Genomic DNA, 16,944 nt, shown 5'->3' on the forward strand with positions numbered 1-16,944 from the left:
CTGGATTCTTCTTGAATTTCAACAGCTGCCTTCCTTTCTTGCCCCAGGTTCCTGAGCAACAGCCTGCTTTCCAGTCTTTTAATAGAAAATCGCTGCTCACTCATCCCTTGGGAATTTTTTTCTCCTCACATTGGCTGTCTACAGGGACTCTTCTCCTCCCAGCTCTCCCACTGTTGCTGTCCCCATTCCCTTCCCCTCAAAGCAAATCCAAAGGTCCTTTTTATTCTGAGAACTTTGCTGTGTATTACTGTGGAAGACCATGCAAGAAAAGTTTTTTTTTTTTTCTTTAAATGGCCAATGTGCTGCAGAGCAAAGGAAATCGTCAACAAAGTGAAAAAGCAGCCCATGGAATGGGACAAAATATTTGCAAATAATTTACTAGAAAAGAGGTTAATATCCAAAACCTATAAAGAGCTCAAAGTCAATATAAAAAATTCTATTGAAAAATGGGTGGAGGATCTGAATAGACATTTTTCTAAAGAGGGCATATAAATGGCCAGTACACACACAAAAAGATTCTCAATATTACTAATCAGCAGGAAAATACAAATCAAAACCTCAATGAGATGTCACCTTACACCTGCTAGAATGGGTGTCATCACAAGGATAAGAAATCATAAGTGTTGACGAGGCTGTGGAGAAAAGGGAACCCTCATGCACTGTTGGTGGGAATGTAGACTGGTGCAGCCACTATGGAAAAGAGTATGGAGCTTTCTCAAAAAATTAAAAATGGAACTACCATATGATCTAGTGATTCCACTTCTGAATATTTATCTGAAGAAAACAAATACTAATTCAAAAAGATAATATGCACTCCCATATTAATTGCTGTATTACCTACAATAGCCGAGATATGGGCACTACCTAAGTGTCCTTCAACAGATGAATGGATAAAGATGTGATGTATTGGTTGTTTCCACATCTTGGCTATTGCAAGTGTGTATATATACATATGTATAATGGAATACTACTCAGCCATAAATAGTCAGTGTAGTCAATGTGTAAAGAGTAGCTAATGTCCCAGAATCGTCAGGGTGACTGTTATGGTCCTGACAGTGATTCTTGGCTTCTATGAGATGACCAGGAAAGACTCATGGACCTGCCCCTGAAATCCTGGCCTACTCTTGCATGAGAAGGTGGAGCTCATCACACCTCCTTAGCTTCGTGGTAACCCCTTCTCTTCCCAGCATGTGGTTTGGCCCCTCGGTACCTAAGGGATGACTTTCATACTCCAACACACTCATCCATGATTTTGTTCTCCAACATGGTCTCCTGTCACTTTCTACCTTGAACTTTATACTTTGGTTTATATGGGTGAAACAGATCGTTCACACCTCTCTCCAGGCCAAGGCTATGTATAAAACCGATCTTGTAATACCATCTATAAAACCTTTTCACTCATCTTCCCTGGGCCAATGGTCTTTATCTTTTAAGCTAAGTATAGGAATTATCTCCTCAGAGGTGTCATGTGCATCTCCGTTTTGAGTTAAAGGTTTTATCTTTATTCTCTGGTTGGCATTTTGTGCATACCATTACTATAGGGTTTTCAAAATTCATTTAACTGATGCTTATGCCTGCTTTCCCAGCAGGCTTCTTGTGGGTAGGAGCCATTCCTTCCTGTCTTTGAGTCTCAGAGGCTTGCATGCAGTGGGTGCAATGAACTGTGGGGTGTGGCCAGCAGATGTGCCCTTAGAACACAGGATGTCAGCTCATAGGGTGCCTGCAGGTGCCTTGTGCTTCACAGGGGTCCTGTGTACTTTTTAGTACCCCCGGGTTGGCTGCTCCCTATCTCTTTGAGATTCTTACCCACACAGATGTAGTTTATACATGTTTTATGGCTTTCTTAACTATTGGAAGTTAAAAAGTGTATCTTTTTGTTTTTTTGGTATCATATACACCCAAGCATGTTTTTGCAACAGACTAAAAATTTACTGTATTCTGTTCCTCTTAGAGAAAAGCTCTCTTAAAGAATTATATCTCCTTTACAAAATAATGTATCCAGTAAGACCCAGTGTTCAAAGCAACTGGTTTTTTGTCTTTGTTTAGCAGGCAACCTACTAAATCTCAAAAGAGCAATAAAAAAAGAAAAGAAAAAGAAAAGCATGCTCTGAATTATAGTAGGAGTTGAAGTTTTTAAAAGTGAAATCCATGCTACCCAAGAACATTTTACCAGCCCATCTGGGCACATAAATCTGGGTGTTTCGTTTCTAACATAGTTTTGGAACTCACTCCTGGCTCACATCTCAAGCTCCTGGAAATTGGGATTTGTATACACACATGTGTGGTACGTGGTGCCAGAAAATTTTTGGATGAGACAAAGCAGCCTGGTGACTTCCTTTGAGAGTTAGATTCACTTTGGAGAAGAGCCCAGGCAGGGTCTTTGCCAGAAAATAATTTTGCTTCAGGGGAAATATTCCTCCTCAGTCAGCTGAGTGCCTTTGAGAAGAAACCAGGCCCACCTCTTGGGCCTCCTCTGTCTTGCTCTGAGACTGCAAACAGGTAGCTCATTTGGCAGTATGTGGAAGCTTTCACAGCTTCTTGAAAGTGCTCTACACCACTCTTCAATTCAAGTTCATTTCAGTCTTGCAAATAAAGGAAGGAATTTTCACTTCTGCGCTATTTTCCTTTTAAATACTAAGCAGTGACAACAAGCTCATTTAAATGGGTATATCTGAATAATTAAATTCTGAAGAGGAGAAAGACCCAGGTTTCAAATCCAATGGGACCAAAATCATCTAAAAAGTGAAAAGTCAGACCTGTATTTGGTAAGGCATGCAAGCAGCTTCTTGGAGTATAATAGTCTGAAACGGGGTTTGGTCAGCCAGCACAGGCCTCAGTGGTTATAGAAGGCCCTTAACTCTGAAGATGGTCTGAAGTCATCAGCCATCTGATGAAGACAAATGAAGAATAATTACATTTAACCTAACCTTTTGTTTTAATGTGTCCATTATGGAAAAATTTAGAAATCACAAACATAAAAGAAGAAATTACTACAAAGTTAAACATGTGTATTCTAGTCTGTAGCTCTGTCTCTTACGTCTCTCTTAGTCTTTCTCTGTATGTGTATGCAAACACACACAGGGTAGGACAAAAGTAGGTGTACGGTTTTTGTGAATACATGAAACAGAGTTCACTACTGTTTATTAATTACTCTATTATCTTTTACCCACTTTTGCCCCACCCTGTAGTACACACAGACATACACATGTCCAGAAGGATAGCCATGTAATATGAAATACAAAGACACTTATTGAAGATGATACAAGATATAAGGAACATTGTACATAGGACAATGACACCTCGGTCCCCTTCAAAGTAGGTACCTTGTGATCTCATGAAGCTCTCCCAATCACCCTCAGCTGCCTCATTTTTCTGAATCTCATCGACGGTCTTAAATATCTTCTCTTTCAAAGGTGATTTTAGTTTTGGGAAAAGCCAGAAGTTGCAGGGCTCCAGATCTGGGCTTTAGGGGTACAGAGTCACCTGGGTGATTTGATGTTTGGCCAAAAAACTCTGCATGAAACTTGATGCATGAGCTTATGTTTTGTCATGATGAAGTTGCCCATCACCAGTTGCCCATACCTGCAGCCTTCTGAATCATCTGAATAGTTTCTGTGAAGGAATGTTGAAATGTAATGCAAAATTTGATGCAGATCCGTTGCTGTATTCACTCAGTTGTTTTGAATGTGATGGCCACACAGTACACATGCTCACTCAGTGGTGTGTACCACTCCCACTGACTAGTACAGTAAAGTCATCATTGTTCATACATGAACATTGCAGTCTACTGTCCTTGGCTGCCAGGTTTCCTGGATGTTGCAGAAACCGTTCTCGTATTAGCAATGGCTGTACTTTTTCCAGATAGACTGTGTGTGTGTGTGTGTGTGTGTGTGTGTGTTTATATGAGTTCTTCCATGAAGATGGGTTCAAACTGGACTTGTAAGAGTTTTCCATACTTAGAGATCTTTTCCTTTCATATATATTTTCCTACATCACTTTAACATCCATGTGATAGTCCATTATACGAATATCCCATACCTTATTTAACTTATCTTCTATTGTTAGGTATTGTGTTATCTAGTTTTGAGCTATCACAAGTAGCTGGGGTGAACGTATAGCTGTATCTTTGTTTACCCATGATTACTTCCACTGGGGAGAAAAATAAAGTAGAAATGGAATTACTAGGCCAGAGGGTACCTATAGTTTTAAGGCTGTCTTGTTACATTTTCACAAATTGTTCTATAGGATGGCTATACATATCACCACCAGTTCCCATCGATAATGTATGGGACTTTCCATCTGCTTGCAAAGTGGAAACAAGTCATCTTGAAGTATAGACAGTGTCAATAGAAGTATACCCTCCTATTGCAGTTCTAAGCTCTAGCAGGAACTAGAGACTAGGGAATCCTGTTTCCAAGGGCTGTCTCTAGAACTGTTTCCTGGGCATCCTGATCACCACCAGTTTTGTTAAAAGACCTTGTTTCTCCTGTGCTGAGCTACATGCCTTACTAGAATGCTGCATGTTGGTAGCTTCAGCCTTCCTGGTCCTTTCAAATTAAAGGTAGGGATGGAATTTCAGGATATAAAGCTGAAAGGAACTAAGGCCCAAATCACAACTGTCAACAATTATATAGAAAAAAAACTTTTATTTTCCATCTTGTCTTCCATCCCTTCTCTATTTCTTCCTTATGCTCTCCCTCTGCATTTCTTCCCTCCTCCCTCTCTCCTTCCTTGCTTCAACTGAAAGGATGAATATATCACATTATGGAGAAAGCAAAAAGACATCAGTAATAGGGTTACATCCCATGGTGTACTGAGTCTGAGCTTCATTATAGATGACTGTAAGCTTCTAGAAAACAGGCACAGAATTTAATTTGTTGTTTAGTCAGTGTTCAGCTTCATACCTGGAACTTAATAGACATTTAATAATTGTGATCTAACTGAATTCAGTTTACCCTCTTAATTCATACTAACATAGAAAGGGTTTCAGAAACAGAATCTGGTCATAGCTGGAGATACTCTTCATAAGATTTTGTGCTTTTGGATGAGGTCATGGTCTTGACTGTAGGTCTTGGGAAAAGTGGTCACATTGCCTATAAATATAGTGTCCTGTTAGGTTCACTTTCTCTCCTCCTCTCTCTTGCTTTGCTATTTTATAAATTGTTTTATCCTTTTTAATTTTTTTCTTGGTCTCGAACATGGACATTTTATTATATATACATATATACACATATATATGTATGTATGTATGTGTATATGTGTATATGTATGTATGTATATGACTGGCAATATTTATGTTGCAGGTGATTTGGTAGTTAGCCTGTGGTTTAACTAATGGTTGTTTACTGTGTTTATCACTGCTGGTTTATTTTATTGGGCCTTACTATTTTTTAAAAGTTTGCTTTGCTGCAAGGCTGATTTGTTCTCCAGCTTTTTATCCCAGTTGTCTTGCTTTTTTATGAACCATTTACTAACTTCACAGTTGCTGTAGAGCACCTTCAATAGCTTGTTAAGATGCACAGTTGTAGGGAATTTGTGATGAAAGCAACTGAAAGAAGTGTGTTTCTTCCTTCTGTTATTAGAGATTAATGTTAATTAATGACATTGCTTTTTTCTTTTATTGTCCTTGAATATTATTTCACTATGAGCCATTTTAAATGATGAGCTCCGTGTTTTCTGTTTTCAAAGTAGAAAGATGAGCTGTAGAATTCAAAGAATAATTTGTTTTTATTCTTTCATTTTAGATTTGCATTGTGCTTCACTCATTTTATAATTGCACAGTCTCAAGATGAATTATAAAGGGTCAACTGAGGAAATGAGACTTTTCCTAGTGAAATGATGAATGGTAGTTATGGGCAAGGTAGTTATAGGTAGCAGCTTTCCTTTGAGTCCTACATGACAGCACAATTTTCCTTTAAAGTAACATATTGTATTAACTTGATTACATGCCACAAACCTTTTATACTTTAACTTGTTCGATTAGAACTTGTTGCTGATTCAGTCAAGGTTCCAGTTTACCTCCCCATCCTTGCTGTCAGGTCTTTGAACACACTGCTCATCCCCTGGAACACTCATCCATGTGTGTACCAGCATATCACATACCTGAATCCTTTGTAGTCTCTAAAATCTTAGTTCAAATTTCACTTCCTCACAGAGGCTCTACTCACCCCAATCCAAATTTCATTTCCTTGGCTATTCATTCATAGCATCCTCTATTTTTCCTTGGTAGCCCTCTAAATAGTTGGTAATTGCATCTGTTGGTGCAACTGTTTGTCAACTCCAGGTCTGTATATATTGTGATGAACCGAAAGGGTCTGACTTTCTTTTTTTCCTTTTTTAAAAGATTTCATTTATTTATTTTTAGAGAGAGAGGAAAGGAGGGAGAAAGAAAGGGAGAGAATCATCAATGTATAAGAAATACATCAATCAGTTGCCTCTCATACCCTCCCAACTGGGGACCTGGCTTGCAACCCAGGCATGTGCTCTGACTAGGAATTGAAGTGGCAACCTTTTAGTTTGCAGGCTGGTGCTCAATCCATTGAACCACACCAGCCAGGTTGGGTCTGATTTTCTTAATACTGTATCTCTACTTCTAAGTAGGTGGTTTGAAAAATAACTGTTGAGTGTGTGTGAATTGATGTGCCCTAATGAGGTACTTCCAGTCACTTTTATTGCAGACCAAGATTGTAACCTTGAATAGCTATGTCCCATGTCAGTGACATCAGATGTTTTGTTACCATTAACAACTCCCCATATCTGATGATCTTCTAAAAGTTAATCATCGTCGTTGTTGAAAATAAATGGAAATGAACCAGAGATTCGCAGAAGTGAAAAGGAAGTGAAATGGTTGCTATAATCATGGTAGATTGAGAACAATTTTTGAAACAGGTAGTTTGCCTCATTATAAACTTAAATGCTTATTACAAAAAAATAAAACTTTCAGGAATGAATTAAGTAATCACAAGTATTCATAGTCCTTCCACTAAGAAATAATTATTTGTTTATATTTGTAATATTTACTTACATTTTACAGTATCTATTTAATTGTACATCAGATATTGTCATTATACATTATAAAGAGTATTAAAAAATTAAAATCAAGATCACATTAGATGTACAGTTTTTATTTCACTTTTTCTTGTAATATTTTATTGTGAACTTTTCCCCCATGCCATTGAACATGCCTTATTTCTCTGTTTATATCATAATGTAACTCTTGATAATCATTAAATACTTTTTGGGAATATTTCCTTTTTCACATAAATCATTGATTATATTGCAGTTAATCCACTTACACAAATCTTCCCCACTTGGTTATTTTTAACCTAAATCTATACTGCCCTGAATTCTTTATTTCACAGGAGTTGCAACAAGGAGAAGAATAAAGAGAGGTCAGAGAGAGAAATAAGGGAAAGGAAACTTGGAAAATCTAGAAGAGAAAAGGCATGACAGTGCAGAGCTGGAAGTGGGCAGATGGGCCCAGGGAGGTACAAAAGGTATTCCCAGACCTCCACTCAGCCTTAGTCCCATACTTCGGTGCATGTATCAAGAATTGCTGATTAGGCATGTTAGCATTTTGTATTTCATCATGCAGTATCAAAGAAGTACAGATATGTAAAGCAGACTTGTAAAGCTCTTCCCTTGTATCCTTAAGGCAGAGGAAGTGTGTGGTAGGTACATTATAAGTCTTTGTCACAACTTCAAACTTCCCTTTTCTGGTCTCTGTGTTCTCTCTGCCTGCAAGTATGCACAGCCTTTTTTTTTTTTTTTTTAAATTAACTTCTCCTTGGGCTACCCAGTGTAGATCCCTCAAAACTGTTTTGTCAGAATCATCTACCATGTATATTTCCAACAGTATGAGATTGCTTACATAAATCATGGAACATCTATATTATAGACTTGCATAAGATCATGCTGTGTTGTATAACAACAGTTGATGATCTGGGTGACAAAACAGATTTTGTTGTAGATTCTCACTGGTGAGTGTATGTGTATGGCTATGAAGGTTAAAGGCTGTATACCACAATGGGGTGCTCATGGTGAGGGCCTTACCTCTTTTTTCTACATTTGTAGCAGTTAATTGCTTTCATCTTGAGATGGTGGGAAATACCAAAAATTGTTATTTCTTAAGGCAAAGAGAATACTGCATTGAGTGACATCATCTCCTCCTCCTTCAATTATTCTGTGACTGTGTCATTGGGTCTGACTCTGAGCCTAATTTCACTGACTTCAGAGCACTATCTGTAACAGTCATTGGTTGAACACTTACTATATGTCTTGCAGATGGCCCTCAGTATATATATATATAGTCACGTAAGGCATGGCTCTGTCTGCATTCTATGACCTGTAGGGTCCCAGGTGGTCTTGGCCCTGGCTCCTTCTTGGGTCAAAATTGTCTTCATAACATTACTTTCTCCTGGTTCCATCTACTCTCGTCGTGCTGGTCTTGCTGTGTTCCCAGAATGCAGTACACATTGTCTGCTGGTCATGGTTCTGGCTTCTCCCTCACACTGCCACCAAATATGTCCTCATGGTCACTGTCTTTGTTGATTCATATCTTTCCTGAATATCCCTTTCTCTCTCCACTCTCTTTCCTGGTTTCATTCTTTTTCATAGCATTTATCACAAAACACACTAATTGTTAGTTAGCTGTTCCCCTCACTAGAATGAAAGGTTTATGATAGCAAGAGGCCTCTTTTGCTGCACCAAAATCCCCAGGACAATACCTGGCATATTGGTGATCTGTTGAGCAGAAGAGTTAATGGATGCATGAACTCACTGGGTCCTATGCCTTGAGCTTAGTGCCTTGTGTAGAGGACTGCATAGGGCAGTGAAGGGCAAGGTTACCACAACAGTGCCCTTTTTGACATTCTGTTCAGTTTAACTTCTGGGTTCTATTTCTTACTATTTTCCTTTATTTATTCAAACCAATCGCCAAACAAGACTCTCTGCTGCTTCCTTTGCTTGTATCTTTGATCTTCCACCTCCTATTTTTTCCACTAGATTTTCCCCCAACTTACCCCACTCTGCCCATTGTTATTCGGTCCATCTCTTCATACCCAGCTTAGACAGTAGCTCCTCTGGAAGGCCTCTTCTCTTTCTGCTGCTGTAAACACTCTGAAGCCTCCACCCACCTCCTGTTGAAAATGGAGGTTTCATGGTGGGCTCATCACATTCTGTGCGATTGATACACATGTGTATTTGATTTCACTTACTTCACTGTTGAGACTTTGTTTATCCGTATTCCCCTCAGAGTCGGATACGTAGTAGGTGCTTGTTGAAGGTTTGTTGGATATGTGGCATGCATTGCTGAATGAGGTGGCAGGAAGATTGCCTGTGCTGCACTGTTGTGGTTGGTCCAACAGGGAGAGGTACAACTTGGGATGATGAATTAATTTTTAACCTTTGGAAAACGGTTTCTGGGGTGAAAGTTGCCGTGGTTTGGTTGAGGAGGTAAGATGAAATTCAGAGTTGAAGTAAGGATGGAGGAGGGACAGGAGGAGCTAGGCTTTGCTCCTGATTACTCTAAAGAGGTCATCTTGGACTTATCTCTGAAAGTCTTTGGACCTCTGTCTCCTGTCCTGTAAAGTCAAGGGAGGGGGGAGCAGGGTGTAGGGGTGTGTACTGAGTTCAATGCATGATCTCTTGAGTCTGCATGCCTGTGACCTTATGGCTTGATCAGGTATGTTTCCATTTCCTGGATTTAATATGTGCTCCTGGATCTTTATTAGAGCAAGTTATACAACTGTTATGAGAAGTAGGCTGACGAGAAACTCTATTAAAATGCTTTGGTATCAAATTTTACTATTTTTTAAAAAATGATCTTTGGTTCTTTGAGCACTTTCATTTACTATACAAAAGGCTTAAGACAGGCTCCTGGAAAGTCTTTAGTGAATACGTTTTAGACCAGGGATTTGAAAGTTTATTAGGAAACCCTTCCCAGAGTACTAGGAATATTTATGTTATAAACCCTGAATTTTACCTAAATGGGGTTTAATTTCACAACCTCCTAGATTAAATTGCATTGTGAGACCCCATTTTGATATAAACACCTTGAATTGCATTTGCTTGTAATTCACTCTACTGTAAGATAACCTGATGGTATACCATGATTTGGGGGGAGGGGAGGAGAGAGACAGACAGTGAGTGGGGTAGCACTTCTAGCTGTCTCTACAAAGTAGCTAGCTATTCTTAGCTTTCTAATGAAAGTTTACATGGGGGCTGATGAATACAGGAACAACTGCAAGGCCTTTCCATGAAGAGTTGGTATCCAGATGAATGGACACTTCTTCCTTTCATGCTTTCCTGGGCCTTCCTTCAGATAGTAACTGCTTTCTGCTTAGCCTTTAAAGAACAATTAAAATGTCAAGGTCCGGGAGCATCTGACCAAACTCCAGCCTCCAAATTCAAACTTTCTCTTTAATCTTTACGGTTCCTTGGGATTTACTTATTCATAAGGGGATTTGAGATTGATTAGACGTTTCTGAGGGTGGTAGGGTGGTGAGAAGGTCAGTCATTCTTGTCTAAACTATTACTGAATCCATCGTGGTCAAAACCTAATCCCTCATGAAGGATGAGGGAGAGATGAACCATCTTACACTGACTTCTGGTTTTTCTTAGCTCCTTTCCATCTATGCAGTACCAGAATCTGGACTAGAATGTCACCTAGCATTCCAAGAAAAAGACTGGGAGTTCTTTAAAAAATGACATCTACTTGATCAGACCAGCTACATAATTAACAGGGTTCAGTACATAATGAATTGTGGGCCTCTTGTTCATATATTAAGAATTTCAAGATGACAGCAGTAGAGCATCAAGTAAATGCAGTGTCCTGTGCATCTTCATGGATTGCACACCCATGAAGTCATTCCTGTATCTGATTACAACCTGAGTCACACAGGAAAAATCCAGGCCTACCCACTGACTGATTTTGTCCTTACCTGTTCACATATGCACTTTGTTTCTATGTAAGGGACTGCCTGACCTTCAGCTCACCTCCATTGCCAGGTGAGAGCTCTTTCCAGTCATATTGTGGTCTGGAACTCAGCTTCCATTACCTTCTTGCCCACCCTCCTTATAGCCGCCGGCTCAGGTGTTGGCCAGACTTGAGGAGACACTGTGCTCCTTTTAGAAAGTGAAATGACATCAAGAGTTATAACACTAGTCACCATTGGGACAACACAAGGACTCAGAGATTTATGCTTTTAGTGCATTTAATTTTTTGTTGTTGTTAATCATAGTCTCGCTTTCAGTGCAATGGGGCAAACTGAGAAGTTCCTACCCCTTTAATTTTCACTTCCAATGATAACAGGAATATAAATTGCATGATATGCAGTTATACCTAAAAATGCACTAAAAGATATCTTTTAATGCAAAAAACAGCCATTTCTTGTAAAAATCAGTTGTATGCTATGCTTTTTGTGTTGGACCAACACAATATATATAGTTCCAAATGTCCTTTTAAAATGCTAAAACAGCTGCAAAAACTATAACTTTTTGTGGTTTTCCTTTTAACTATGACATTTAGGAAATTAGCATTTGGGGCCAAGTTAATTCCAGTAAAATAAGATAGTGAATGACACTTATGGAAAATGAAGCCACATCAAAATACAAATACAGTTGATATTTTTCCTTGATATTAACACACATTAATTTTGTACAATCTATTGAGATTTTGCTATTTGAAATTATTACCATTGATAATAGAAAGAGGGGCATTTTAAAGTATGATTAGTAAATATACATTTTACAGACATTATACAGTACCAACAATAGCTCATATCAGCTCATATTTAAAATATTATTTCTAACTTTTTAATTATAACACTCTCCTCAGACTGTTTGGGACTTTATTTTAAGACTGAGCATCCTTATGTTTTTTTGTTTTGTTTTATTTATTTTTTATTCTATTTTTGAGGAAATAGGAGTCATTATTTATCAAGGAATATACTGCTTTCAGTAGAAAGCAATCAGACATTTTTCTTATTTAGAAACAGGTCACAAAAATGAAGTCATACTTCTTCATTAAGAATTAAAATGACAACCTCTGATTTCTTCTTTTAAATAATTTTTTTTTCAATTTTTCAATTGTAGTTCACATACAATTTTATATTACTTTCAAGGTACAACATAGTTATAATTTCTTGATTCAGAACTTTACATTTCAATAGATGCTACTGTTTAGGAGGGATCAGAGCTGTGGCCTCATGCATCTCAGGTTGACAGCCACCACTGATCCAAATACTTTGTCCTTCCCTATCCCAGCCCCATGTTCTAAAATGAAATCTCCCAAGGAGGAACAAGTGAGCTCATCAGCCCAGAAACTCCTGGGACTGCCCCTGGCTGCTCTCAGGCCACCCTTTCCCTGACCTGTAGAGCATTCCTGATCTGTTCACATCTGATAATCTGCCTCTCAGATGCTTTGCCTCTCCTTACAGTTGTTTGTCATCTACTTGCTTTTCAGGCATTTCCTTCAGAGCTTCACCATCTTTCTAAATCCTGACTTTATGACTCCCTGTGGATAACTCATGCTGGGAACATCTTTGATTCTTACCTTTGCCTGTAAGCCTTTGTTGTTCCCACTTGCTTACCTTTTTAATCAACTCCTCATTCCCAACACTTGAGCCATCCTTTTCTTAAATGCTCAGATCTTCCTTAGGTCCTCCTTGCCAGAGTCCCAGCTGTAACCACTGAACTGTCTTTCTGGCCTGAAACTATAACCATGCATCTGGGCATCTCAACTCAATGCTGTAAGAGAAAAACAGACATCAACACAGACATTGGTGCCTCTGTAAATTGATGGTCTCTAAGTTTGAATGATTCCCAGTCACCCCTTTTTGCTTGTTCTTGTCAGTTCTCTTGCCCACTGGCCTCTTCACCTGTTACAAATAATCTCCATGTTCTTTATGCCTCTAAGCCCACCACTGTTCCTCCTCACTCTTAGCAGAGGACCTTGCTCCTAACAGCACAGAGAATACATAAGTCCTAAGAGAACAACACCATTAAATCTCATTTCTGCTTTACATTCAGCCTTTCCTCTTCATATGTCAGTGGCTCAACTGTACTTTTGCCTTTCTGGCTACCTTCCTCTACTCGTACTATGGACCCTGTAGGATTCATAGCTAATGTTTATTAACTGCTGATTTCTCAGTTTGTACTCTCATTGGATCTTCTACCCTATAGGGACTAGTGTCATTTTGAGTCTATTTTCAGATAAAGAAACTGAGGCCAAGAGAAATTGAGAACTTGTTCCACCGTCACTGAGGAGTCAGCCTTTGATCTGGGTTATGCTAATTCCAGAGCACTTGCTCTTAGCCATTGGTCCATCATTTCTTGTCCTACATATCAGGGTCCCCTGAAGTATCTACAACCTCTCCCTAATTTTTTATTCCCTCTTTCTTTTGGCTTTTATATATGAGGATTTATTAATAAATATACACATTTCTTTCAGTTACTAAAATGATCATCCATCCTCCTAAAACTGCTACCTCCTCTTTATAACTAAAATTACTAGGAAAGGTCTCTACCCTATCTACATACTCAGTCTCCACTTTCCACCCATTTACTCCTCAGCCCACTGCCATCTGGCCTCAACCCACAAAGCTTACTCCAAGGTCACTGGTGATCTACATGTTGTTAAATTCAGTGAGTTCTCCTTGGGCTCTATTTTAATTGACATTTCTGAAGCATTTCATCCTACCAATTCCTTCTTTCTTGAAACACCCCTTTCCTCTGCTTCCTTATGCCTACCCTTTCTTGGTCTTCCCTCTCTGTCTTTAACTGTTCACTCCTGCCTTGCTGGAAGGCCTGTCCTTCCCTGCCAGTCACTGCATTATCTGTGGACTTACACACTGTGCACTAAGCTCCTTTATTCTCATTCTATACATATGTCCTGGATAGCATCATCTACTCTTATGATTTCAATTTCTATCTAGATGCTGGTGAATCGCAAGTTCATCTCCATCCTTGATAAAGGGCCTGACAGCCAGATCTTTGTATCCCTTGCCTTTTGGACACTCAGTATGGATGATCTTCTGGAATCATTAGATATACCATGTGTAAAGTTGAGGTTACCTTCTTAAGAAGTGATAGAAAAGAGATTAAAATTATGGACTCTAATTATGGGCAGCCAGCAGGTGGATGCCATATCTAAGACTCTGCCACCTTGGCTAACACTGTTTGCCTTGCCCTGGAGATCTCCTGAGCCTCTGTCCCACTAACCTTACTGGCCCATCCAAGCTGTTAAGAGTGACTTTTCCATATGAATGGCTGGTTATGACTCATGCGTCACAACTTCCTGAATCTTCTCAAAGAAACAACAGCTGGCCTCAGTGAACCCCCAGCCACCATACCTCTTGCTAAGTAGTCCTAGACATGGGACTAGCAGCAGCCAGATTAGATTCACATCTTGGCTTTTCTTGTGAATCTCCAAGACCAGCACACATAGCAGCCATCTCAGATTGCTTTATAGCTCATGCAGGGTCATCTTGGGCAAAACATAGGTGGGGGTTGACCTTGGCCTGTACCACCCAGAAAATGCCATAGCCTCTATATCCAGTGCACAGCTACAGATCACATTGGCACACCACCACCCTGCCCTGCACAGCTGATCCTCCATGGAGGCTGGAGGTTGGTGGTCAGTGGTCACAGCCAGTCCTTATAGCTGACTGACCTGGGTAAATCCCTTCTATTAATCTGTTAAAAGCAACCAAGTCTCAACTACAAGGGAAGGGTGTACTCAGCACACACAAAGGAGACTCCTTGAGTACCCAGCTTGGGTTTTAGGGTGGCTGTGCCACCGGAAGCTATAGGACATCTACTACATTAGGCCAAGCTACCAAGACAGGGAGTTATAGCAGCTCTACCCAATACATAGAAACAAACACAAAGAAACTGCCAAAATGAGGAGACAAATAAACATGGTCCAAATGAAAGAACAGATCAAAACTCCAGGAAAAGAGCTAAATGAAATGGAGATAAGCAATCTATCAGATACAGTGTTCAAAACACTGTTTATAAGGATGTTCAAGGAACTTAGTAAGGACCTCAACAGCATAAAAAAGATCCAGTCAGAAGTGAAGGATGCACTAATTGAAATAAAGAACAATTTACAGGGAAACAATGGGAGAGTGGATGAAGCCAAGAATTAAATCAAAGATTTGGGACATAAGGAAACAAAAATCAGTCAGCACAACAAGAAGAAAAAAGAATTAAAAAAATGAGGATAGTATAATCAGCCACTAGGACCACTTCAAGTATTCATGTCATAGGGGTTCCAGAAAGAAAAGAGAAAGAGCAAGAAATAGGAATCTATTTGAAAAAATAATGAAAGAAAACTTCCCTGATTTGGTGAAGGAAATAGATGTGCAAATCCAGGAAGCACAGAGTTTCAAACAAGATGGATTGAAAGAGGTCCAGACCAAGACACATCATAATTAAAATACCAAAGTTTAAAGATAAAGAAAAATCTTAAAAGCTATAAGAGAAAAGCAGTTAGTTACCTACAGGGAAGTTCCCGTAAGACAGTCAGCTGATTTCTTAAAAGAAACTCTGCAGGCTAGAAGGGTTAGCAAGAAATATTCAGACATGAAAAGCAGGGACCTACAGCTAAGGTTGCTCTACCCCACGAAGATGTATCATTTAGAATTGAAGGGCAGATGAAGAGCTTCCCAGACAATGAAAAACTAAAGGAGTTCATCATCAGCAAACCATTATTATGTGAAATGTTAAAGGGACTTATTTAAGAAAAAGAATATCAAAATTGTGAACAGTAAAATGGTAATAAATATATATCTATCAACAATTAAATCTAAAAAACAAACTTAGCAAACGAGAAGAACAGAGACAGAATCATGGATACAGAGAGTGTTTTGATGTTTGTAGATAGGAGAGAGGTGTGGGGGGAATGGGTGAATAGGTGAGGGGTTTAAGAAGTACAAATAGGTAGTTAGAGTATAGCTGTAGAGATATAAAGTCAGTATAGGAAATGGTGTAGCCAAAGAACTTATATGCCTGACCCATGGACATGAACAATGATGTAGGGATTGCCTGAGGGAGTGGAGGTTGCTGGGTGGAGAAGGGCAAAGGGGGAAAATTTGGGCAACTGTAATAGCATAATCAATAAAATATTAATAAATTATGGGCTCTAGAATCAATATTGATTCTGCCAAATTACTAGCAATATGGCAGTTTCTCATAGGTAATATGGGAAATATATCACACAGGGCCATTGTGAGAGTTAAAGGCAAAGTATTCAGAACGTGGTATAGACTGTATCTTCAGTGCATGTTAACTACTACCCCCACCTTCACCACCGTGAGTGCTAGCACTACTATAGCTACCACTGCTACTTTTCCCTCTTCCCCAAGTGGCTCCATCCACAGTGCTCCTCCTTATCTTAGTAGATCATAACAAGGAGAGGCAGTTGTTATGGACCTAATATGTGCAGATGCTCTACAGATATTTTGCATGTGTTATCTCATTGAATCCTGGCTATAATCCTTTGAGGTAAGGCTTGTTGTTTTCTTCAATTTCTACAGAAAGTAAGCATCTAAGGTTAAATAATTCATTACATAGTCTTACAACCACTAGAATTTGTAGGGTGTCACACTTGCTTACCTCTTAGCTCAGCTTCTCTGTGTACTGCCTTCCCACCTTGTGTGTAACCTTGCCAGAGAACTGAGGGTCAGCTTCCTTTCTCATCACAACCCCCTCAAAATGCAACCAATTATCAAGTTCTGTCAACCCACCCTCCTGAGAAAATCAGAGAACATCTTTTTCTTAGTTATCCTAGTTCCTGCCTCCATCCTCTCTTATTTATATGACCACAACAATGTCCTCATTTGTTTTTTGGTTACTCATATTGTCCCCCTCCCACCTGTTGTCTACAGAACACAGGGTCTATGTATTTTTAAACAACCCTATTCCAAGACACTTTTCTATCAT

At 39.2% G+C, this 16,944-nt stretch overlaps 1 protein-coding gene across 3 annotated transcripts in view; it reads left to right on the forward strand.

Moving 5' to 3' along the window:
- KIF16B (kinesin family member 16B) overlaps positions 1-16,944 on the forward strand; it is a 332,414-nt gene that overhangs the window by 211,641 nt on the left and 103,829 nt on the right. The window lies entirely within an intron of this gene.

Source organism: Phyllostomus discolor, chromosome 9 (genome assembly GCF_004126475.2).
Source record: "Phyllostomus discolor isolate MPI-MPIP mPhyDis1 chromosome 9, mPhyDis1.pri.v3, whole genome shotgun sequence".
NCBI lineage: Eukaryota > Metazoa > Chordata > Mammalia > Chiroptera > Phyllostomidae > Phyllostomus > Phyllostomus discolor.